The following is a 10,000-nucleotide window of genomic DNA, read 5'->3' on the forward strand; positions in this document are numbered from 1 at the left end:
CCCTTTTTATTTGGGAGTATTGAATACACCCATAATTCTGAGCTTCATGTTACTCCTCCCAAGAGACATGTCATGTCAGATCCAGGGCATCCCAATTCGATTGAATGGGATGACAGTTTCTCATTGCTAATCGGTAAAATCATAATTTCGATCAAATCACACATCGCAGTATACTAGACCCTCTAATTCTTTAAGAGGTTTATCTAAAAGATTGGCGATATAACTAGGACGACGTTTCAAATACCATACATGAGTTACTGGACATGCCAGTTTTATGTATCCCATTTGATATCTTCGTATCCGATAATCAACAAATTCAACTCCGCATTGTTCACAAAATTTAGGGCCCTGCTTTTCATTTCCAATTACTCGATAATTTCCACAAGCGCAAATTCCACTTTTTATAGGTCCAAAAATTCTTTCACAAAATAATCCATCCTTTTCCGGTTTATTGGTTTTGTAATGAAAAGTATAGGGTTTTGTCACCTCTCCAACGGTTTCTCCATTAGGTAGGATTTTATTGGCCCAAGCACTTATTTGTTGGGGAGAAACTGAGCCAATTCGGAGTTGTTGATGTTTATATCGGTCGATCATAGAAGACAAATTCTGATTCATTCCGATTAAGCTTCCTTCCTATTAATCTGGAAGTTCTTCTCAGATACAAGGAAATGATTCAGTTCCAGAGCCAAAGATCGTAATTCTCGGACGAGCAATCGAAAAGATTCTGGAGCATTTTCAGGTTTAGGTATTGTTCCTCCAATGATCATAGTACCAAGTACTTCTTGGCGAGCTCTAATATGATCAGATTTATAAGTAAGCATTTCTTGTAAAATATGAGCAACACCAAATCCCTCTAGAGCCCAAACCTCCATTTCTCCTACCCGTTGTCCTCCTTGCTTGGACCTTCCTCTAAGTGGTTGTTGTGTAACAAGTGTATAATGTCCACTGGAACGCCCATGTATTTTATCATCAACTTGATGAATTAATTTCAAGATATAAGGTTTTCCTATTATAACAGGTTGTTCAAAAGGGTCCCCCGTTCTTCCATCAAATAGTCTGCTTTTTCCTGGATACTCGGGTTCAAATACCCATGGATTCGCTGTTTGCTTACCGGCTTCATATAATTCGGAAAACACTAGTTTTCTCGAAGCCTCTTGTTCATATCTCTCATCAAACGGTGCTATTCGATAATGTCTATCTAGTAGACTCCCTGCTAACCCAAGCGAGCATTCAAATATCTGTCCCACATTCATTCGTGAAGGGACTCCTAATGGGTTGAAGACCATATCAACAGGTCTTCCGTCTTGCAAATAAGGCATATCCTGTCTAGGTAAAATTTTGGAAATGATACCCTTATTTCCATGTCTTCCGGCTACTTTATCGCCTACTTTCATTTCGCGTTTCTGTGAAATATATACACGAATCGTTTCCGGATTATAACTAGAACCCCCTTTTTTCTGGATCCATCTCACATCGATGACTCGACCCCTCCCACCTATAGGTAATTTTAGACAAGTTTCCTTTGAAGTGGATACCTGAATCCCAAGTATGGCCCGTAATAATCTATCTTCTGGAGCATATGATGATTCTTTCGCCACCTGAGGCGTTAATTTACCTACTAAAATATCGCCCGTCTCCACCCAAGATCCCAGCATCACAATTCCATTTTTGTCTAAATTGCGGAGTAAATGGGCTTCTAGGTGCGATATTTCGTTAGTGATTCTTTCAGGACCTTGGCTTGTCACATGAGTCTGAATTTCATATTTTCGTATGTGAAAAGAAGTATAAATATCTTCATATACTAGACGCTCGCTAATGAGTACCGCATCCTCAAAATTGTAACCTTCCCATGGCATATAAGCTACTAATACGTTTTTGCCCAAAGCGAGTTCGCCACCAACCGTAGCGGCACCATCCGCTAAAATCTGTCCCTTTTTAATGCATTTACCCCGCTGAACCCGGGGAGTTTGATGCATACAAGTATTTTTGTTGGAACGTTGATACATAACTAATGGAATGCTTAGAGTATCCCCATTACCCGATAAAATAATCTTGTCAGTATCGGTAGAAATGATCTTTCCCTCTTGATCGGCTATAGCGGGAACCCCTGAATCTAGAGCCAATTGGCGTTCCAACCCAGTTCCAACAATGCACTTCTCGGAACGCGAAAGCGGAACTGCTTGGCGTTGCATATTAGAACTCATTAAAGCCCGATTCGCGTCATTATGCTCGATAAAAGGAATGAGGGAAGCTCCCATAGAAAAATATTGAAAAGGAAAAATACTTCGAAGATGAACTTGTTCCCATGCAATAGTCAGGAATTCTTGGCGGTATCGAGCCGGAACAACCTGTTCTTCCTGAATACCCTGATTCAAGGCCAAAGAATTTCCTGCCGCTACCATATAATATTCATCTCGACTTGGGGATAAATAAAGCATCTGTGCTTTTTTTGATCTCTCAAATATTTTATAAAATGGACTTTCTAGAGACCCCCAACGACCAATCCTGGCATGAATTGCTAAGGATCCAATAAGTCCAACATTGATTCCTTCAGACGTGTCAATTGGGCAAATGCGTCCATAGTAACTAGGATGGATATCTCGTATCCGAAAATTAGCAGTTCGCCCGGTCAATCCTCCGGGGCCCAAATAACTCAATTTTCTCCCATGAACTATTTGTGTCAATGGATTTGTTCGATCCAAAACTTGAGACAATGGGTGTAATCCGAAAAAGGATTCATAAGTGGTTGTTAATGGAGTCGAAGTTACCAAATTCTGAGGAGTCGGTATCAATTTATGCCTAATTGCTCCGCATATAGTTCCTCTAACTACATTTTCTAAACGAACCAGAGCCAATCCGAATTGATCTTGTAAGAGATCCGCTACAGAACGAATACGCTTATTTTTCAAATGATTCATATCGTCAAGTGTACCCATTCCAAATTTCATTCCAATCAAATGATCCGCAGCTGCCAATATATCTCGCGGTAACAAAAATGTATTGTTCTGAGGTATATTAAGATTCAGTCTCTGGTTCATATTTCGTCGACCAATCCTTCCTAATTCACATCTTTGCTGAAAGAATTTCTTTTGTAATTCCTTACACAAGGATTCAGAAAATACCGGATCCCCGCCTACACAAGAAAATTGTTGATAAAACTCCAAAATGGCATTTTCTTTTGACCCAATTTTTTTTTTTTCCTTATCGGTCAGGAAAGACAAGAAAATTTCAGGGTAGCAAACATTCTCTAGAATTTCTCTTAGATTCGAACCCATAGCTGATGATAGAACTAGAATAGATATTTTCTGTTTCCTACTTACACGAGCCCATATCCTTGCTTTTCTATCAATCTCTAATTCGAACCTCCCCCCCCAATCTGATATTATGGTACCAGTATAGACCGAAATTCCGTTAGGATCCAATTCTGATCGATAATAGATACCGGGGCTTTGCAATATTTGATTGATCACAATTCTGTATATTCCATTTACTATAGAAGTTCCGAGGGAGTTCATTAAAGGAATGTTTCCAATAAAAATTGTTTGTTCTTGCATATCCTTACTGGTTTTCAAAATTAATCCTGCGGATACATATAATTTAGAAGAATATGTGAGTGATTCATATACAGCATCCCTTTCTTTTATCAACGGTTCCACCAATTGATATGTTTCCACAAATAATTGAAATTCAATTTCTTGATCTGTATCTTCAATTTTTGGAAACTTATCAAGTTCTTCTGTTAAGCCCCGATCCATGAACCCACAAAATCCTTCAAATTGTATCTGATTCAACCCAGGTATTGTATACATTTCCCCATTTTCATTCCCGAGCATTTTGAATTTCCCATTTATCAAAAAAATCCCATTCTTTTCTCATTCTTCATCGAATCATATGAATCGATCTAATAATGATGGAATTGAATTTCTATTCTGTTTACTGAATCACATGAAATTTTATCTAACTCCATATACCATATAATATATATGGAATGTATGAAATGCGTATGAACGGAAGAAGAAAAATTATACTCAAATTTTAATTTATATTTATAACAAACAGCTACATAAAAGAATTGATAAATGCCATTTAGCCTTATGGAGTTTTGTATAGAATATCAAAAAAAAAAATAATAATTCAATTTCTACCATTATTATGATATTCCATATTCCAATCCGATTGAATACCAGAAAAATGAAATGAATTCCTGATTTGATCTGTTCGTTGAGATAAAGACAAAATAATCATAAAATATATATCGGGAGAGAGTTGATTTTTCTAGCACTTAATTTTTTCATAGATTCCATTGTTCTGTTCAAAAAATGATTCGCAGAGAAGAGAGATGTTTTTACCCATTTTTTAGTTTTTTATTTTTTAGTAGAATATTTAGAATATGATTGAAGTGCGTACGAAAAGAGGGCTTGTATTTATTAAACATATGCAGATATAGCATTTCTATTTATATATGTCTTTCCTCTTTTCTTTTTATTCCATTATAGCTCTCTAGTGGAGACAACACATGGCGTGCTCTATCAAAAATTCTATTTTTTCTTTAATTTTAATCTATTCAATGAAAAATTGAAACACGATAATTTCTTGCTGATTCCCTATGGACATCATATCTAGATAGATAAAATACCTCATTAGATAACTAGAGCTGTGTAACAACTTATGTTCGGGGGTTTACATAGACTCATAATTGCTGTTATATTATTATAATATAATTTATAATTATATAATTTATAATTGAAATTAAGAAAGTTTTTTTATTGAATTGAAAAATTGAAAAAAAAAATCAATACTAATTAGTTATGTATCCATTTTTATTTTCTTATACCATTAGAGAAAGACAAGTGAAGAAGAATCGTCCATAAATTTGCCGTCAATAGTTAATAGTTAATGGTTCCAATTTTTTTGTCCTGCATTTTTACTTTTGTAACTGAGAATCCACATTTTCTTTTTCAATAGAAAAGAAAAAAGAAAGGGAAAGTTTTTGTTTTTAGATATTGTGTGTCTTGAGATACTATAACCAATTGAAGGTATGGATCCAATCTAAAAATAAAAAGGGGATACTCTCATTTTTTTGTTTGTAGCCTTTTGGCGACATGGCCGAGCGGTAAGGCGGGGGACTGCAAATCCCTTATTCCCCAGTTCAAATCCGGGTGTCGCCTGATCAACAAAAAACGCGAAATCCTATATTCTGTTTTGCTGATATAACTCGACCAATTTTCTCCGGCAAAAACAAGTGTAGAAAAAGGACTCTGTTACTTTCTTGATTATAAACTTGATTATAAACTTCCGGAGGTTTTGTTTTCTTAAGTGTTGTAAATCCTTACGTCTAGGATTTCAAGGAAAAACTAGAGTAGTGGAAGGGAATGAGTAAATCTTGATATGGTAGCCCCTCCCCTACTAATTGAGGGGCTACTATCGGAGTCTTGAATTAGATTGGATAACGGGAGTGTTTAATTAACTAATGAATGGTTGTAGAAGGGTTGGAAGATACTTTGTATACAGACTGATGAAAGTCTCTGAGTGTTCAGGCATCCAATCAATATTAGATTGGATGGATAATTGGCTTTTACTTAATAAGGGGACACCAAAAGAAAGAAGAAGTCTTATTTATTGCTACATGTGAGTCACATTCTTTTGATACTTCCAAAAGTGTTACTGCGTATTTTGCTTGTGCTTAATGGTTCTCGATTTTACTAGAAATCATATAAGAACTTGTTATAAGCGGATTTATTGAAGTGTTTCATCAACGGTGGTGTGTCAGAATTCCCTTTTCCTTTTGACTCTGCACCGGTAATTCCACTATTATTAGTGAACAATAATGGAAAAATTCCTTCCTATTTGTTTCATATTCATAGAAATTAGGGGACATAATACACATGGATATAGTAAGTCTTGCTTGGCTGCTTTAATGGTAGTCTTTACATTTTCCCTTTCACTCGTAGTATGGGAAGAAGTGGACTCTAGGGGTACTTCTAATTGGGTTGAGGAATCAAACCGTATCAATTGTTTTCTAGATCGTTTTGCCAAGCCTTTTTAACTATTTTATTAGTCTTCATTTCGAAATTCTTGATTCTAGTGGAGTAATGTATTCTATGAATAATACCCTTTCAATCAAAATCAAACAAACATTTCAATAATTCCCATGTTCGTATTTCGAAAGTAAAAGGGATACGGATGATAGGCAATTTATTAAAAAAAAAAAGAATTCTTCCTAAATTTTCTATTTTGATGAACCAGCTCTTACCAGAGTTATATATGGACAATGAGGGACAAGGAACCCCCCCCCTTTTTTTTTTCTGTATTTGTTTGTTTTTATTTCCTTCCCTCTTTACTGTTACTGTTTCAAAGAGAAAAAAAGTAGTTCTTTTATTTAATAAGATCTTGCCTTAGTGTAGTCACATATTGCACACTTACCCCCTGTTTTATTTATTATTTTAGGAATTTTATTTATGCCATGCTTTATTGACTCATTTCATATCATGGATCAAAGAAAAGAAGTTAAATTAAAAATCGGTTCCATGAAATGAAAGAATTAGAAAATCGTAAGACTTGCCTTTCAATTATTTCAGATTGATTGAAATCAACACAAATAAAATAGATCAAGCGAAGAAATAAAATTGAGATACTATGTACATTACATATATTTCATTACATATATTTAATTGATATCGACATGTATGAAGATACATATTGTAGATTCATCTATATTAAGCTTGTATCTTTATACATTACAATAATAGATATGGATAGTATGGTAGAAAGATTCATATTTTTTTTCTACCATACTATCGAGTTTGATAGGATTACTGCTGATTCTAGTCCATTCATTTTATTTAATTTATTTAAGACGTGAAATTGGAATCCTTTTTTTCTTAAATCCTTGATAAAAAGTCAAGTTTCATTCAAATTAATCACTTTGACTGACAGTTTTTACGTATATTATAAGTAAAAAGGCGGTAGGAACTAGAATGAACAGCGCTGTAGCAATAAATGCGAGAATATTTACTTCCATAATTTCATTGTTTTTTTTACTTCGCAATAACTCGGGATTTAATCCATAGAGATGATAATTTGTCGCTTGTAAATTCAATGCGATGACTTACATTTCAATGACATCGAAATCGGATCAATATCATGAATAACAATATCTAAGCTATCAAATCGATTCACCGTCGAGAATTGAATAGTATAACATAGGAAGCTCTTTTATCCACACCGAATACAAAATTGGATTCCTGGCCCAATCAAAAGAATTCCTTTCCTTTATTTCTATATATCTTTTCCACTCTTTCTTTTCGATAATCTACCGCCTTCCTTGTACAATCATCTGATGATGTATCATCTGACTGCTTTTCCACATTCACCGTTTACAAATAGTTTACAAATAAACCCCAACAAAAAATGGAAAGGAAAAAATAAATAAAAAAGGCTATCCTTGGGAATGAAATTCTTTCATTTGTATTCCCTTTCACAGAAAATGGAGGGATCAATTGATGTATTTTTTTTTTAATTGTATCCGTCGGGACTGACGGGGCTCGAACCCGCAGCTTCGCCTTGACAGGGCGGTGCTCTGACCCAATTGAACTACAATCCCAGGGCAATAAAGAAAAGTGTACAGCATAGATATTCTTATGATTTCATTCAAGCCATTTTCTATTTAAATTTTAGATTCGAATCGCCGTGTTGTAAACAAACAAAGGCGCGAGTGATATATTGATATCCATACGGGTATGCGCTTTAGTGAGAGCAACGCGGATTACTAGTTACTAGTAATCCTTTCGTTATTGCCAAATCGATCGATAATCAATTTTAAAATGAAAAAAAAAAAAAGAGTCTTTTTTCTTTACTTTACTCTTTCTTTTCATTAAACTTTATACTTAATGATCCTGATATGAATCTAGATCATTATCAAGGTCAGAATTTATGGGAACAAATAAATAGAACAAATAAAAAACAAATAGCGGTAGGGAAGGATATATCAGAAAATTGGACTTTTTTTATTCTTCCCTAATTTTTTTGTTTGGCTTTTCTGGAAAACAAAATACAAAAAAATGGGCATTTTATGTTATGGCGGATCAGCGAATTATTGGGCCGAGCTGGATTTGAACCAGCGTAGACATATTGGCCAACGAATTTACAGTCCGTCCCCATTAACCGCTCGGGCATCGACCCAGGAAGAATCAATTATAGGTTTATTGATAATCCATGATCAACTTCCTTTCGTAGTACCCTACCCCCAGGGGAGAGTCGAATCCCCGCTGCCTCCTTGAAATGAGAGATGTCCTGAACCGCTAGACGATGGGGGCATATTTGCCTGACCGACATCATACTATGCTCATAGTATGAACAGTTTTTTGAAATTGTCAATATAATGGAATGATATGGACTAGATCCGAAAGCTTTTCCATCTTTTATGATTTTCCATTTTTGATCATGATTTATACTCATAAATCATTCATTTGAAATCGCCACTCTATTCTATATAGAAATAAATTAGATATAGAAATAAATTAGATAAATTCAATCTATTATATTATTATATTATATAAATCGATATTATAAAAAGAAACTAGATTATATTAATAATACAAAGTATAAGATCCTTTCGGGAAGTGATTGGTCTGACATAAACATAAAAAGGGGAGTTAAACTTCATTTCTTCCACTTTCTTTCTTCATTTCTTCCACTTTCATTCATTGATTCACTCATTATTAAGATTAAGACGAGGACAGGCGTATTTCTATCTCACACTAAGCCAGGAAATTAACAAAAAGTAAATCTGGAATTTTGGGAAGAGGGAGCATGAAGTTATCGAAAAATTATGTGTGTTTTTTTTTTTTTCTAAAAATTGGGTTCGGTGGACAAAGCAAATCTCTTCATCACATGTTTCGATAAAATATATTGGATCCATGTCGAATTGCTAAGGTACATCTATTAATCAAATCAAATAAATGAATTTCGTTCTGTTCTGATAAGCCAATTATGATCGGCCTTGAAACAATTCATTGCATTGATATTTATCAAATCCAATATCAATAAACCCATTTTACCCTCTACACGTTAAGTAAATTAGAATTCTCATTCCTGAATGAGCTACTAGCCACTATGAGTCTACTGCATATACTTATATATATATAACTTATACTTATATATTATAGATATAAATAGATCTTATCGATTCATTCAGTAATTGAATCGAACGGCCCTTTTAACTCAGTGGTTAGAGTAACGCCATGGTAAGGCGTAAAGTCATCGGTTCAAATCCGATAAGGGGCTTTTGGCTTTTTTTTTCATAAAACTCCAGTGAAATAGTAGTATTCATATTTAAACGAAGAATAGGGGTGTTGTTTTTATTGGTAATAAAAAACCAACTGTATATGTATAATAATTTAATTAGAAACTGTATAATTTAACTCTAATAAGTTATTATCTAATAAGTTATTATTCTAATGAGTTAGAGTAGAGTAATTCTAAAAGAAAGTTGAACATTTGTTTATTATAATGAATAATGATAAGTCGTCTCTTGAATTGACAAATATATATATATATTTTTATTTTTATTTTGCATTATATTATTCCAATCAAATCCATTGTAAAGAATTGTAAAGATTAGAAATCAACAAAAGAAAAAGTAAGTGGATCTAACCCATTGAATCGTGACTATATCCACTATTCTGATATTAAAATTCGATAGAGATGAAATTGGAACAGTAGATTTCTTTTTTTTTTTCATATTTATTTGGACTCCACAAGAATCTGTCGATATTTCCGATTCAATCTTCTTGTTACTAGGAATAAATTAATATTCTATTCCTTTATAGAGAAAGAGAAACGTTTATTTCAAGTTACAACCTAAGAGCCTTTTTCAATATCTTATCTTTCTTTGATTCCAGAACACAACAAGACCCATTTCTATCTATATAGAATATATAGAATTTTTTAGATATAAATCTAAATCAAATCATGTCTTCACATATCAAATATTTCCATA

Source organism: Durio zibethinus, unplaced genomic scaffold (assembly GCF_047325235.1).
Source record: "Durio zibethinus cultivar Kanyao isolate XHJ-2024 unplaced genomic scaffold, ASM4732523v1 HiC_scaffold_3, whole genome shotgun sequence".
In the NCBI taxonomy this organism is placed as follows: domain Eukaryota; kingdom Viridiplantae; phylum Streptophyta; class Magnoliopsida; order Malvales; family Malvaceae; genus Durio; species Durio zibethinus.